The sequence below is a fragment of the Gekko japonicus genome, unplaced genomic scaffold (genome assembly GCF_001447785.1).
Source record: "Gekko japonicus isolate JY-2015 unplaced genomic scaffold, Gekko_japonicus_V1.1 scaffold2504, whole genome shotgun sequence".
Lineage (NCBI taxonomy): Eukaryota > Metazoa > Chordata > Lepidosauria > Squamata > Gekkonidae > Gekko > Gekko japonicus.
In genome coordinates this window covers 42,030-42,427 of record NW_015164732.1, presented here as the reverse complement: position 1 = coordinate 42,427, position 398 = coordinate 42,030, and the positions used below count along the sequence as shown (strand labels likewise).

General features: G+C 48.5%; 1 protein-coding gene across 1 annotated transcript in view; it reads right to left on the bottom strand.

Annotated features, from left to right (window-relative positions):
- HTR4 (5-hydroxytryptamine (serotonin) receptor 4, G protein-coupled) overlaps nt 1-398 on the bottom strand; it is a 144,916-nt gene that overhangs the window by 134,951 nt on the left and 9,567 nt on the right. The gene's annotated exons all lie outside the window — the stretch shown is intronic.

Genomic DNA, 398 nt, shown 5'->3' with positions numbered 1-398 from the left:
CGTCTTCCCATGTTTTTGTCCTTCCCCCCCCCCCCCGGGTTTCTGTAGCTTCATTATGCTTCTCTGTAGTTTGCGGAACTGGCCAAGGTCATGCAGCTGGTGGTGGGAGTCGGTGCTTCGCTCAGCTTGTTATGGTTATCTACCCTGTGAACTGAACCTGTGTTGATGGTACTGAACTGTTACGTTCCCATGGAATAGGCGCGCGTTTACGAGTTCTATTCCCGCCAGCGGGAACTGGCCTCATTGGCCCAACATGGTTCAAATCCCTTTATTATGCTATACCTGTGTATTGGTAGTCATTCCTAACAATGTCCTTGTTCCTGTCTGAACCATCGCTTTGAAATAAACCTTGCTTTGAATCAAACGTGGAGTTATTTCGAATGCCTGGGGATCCAACA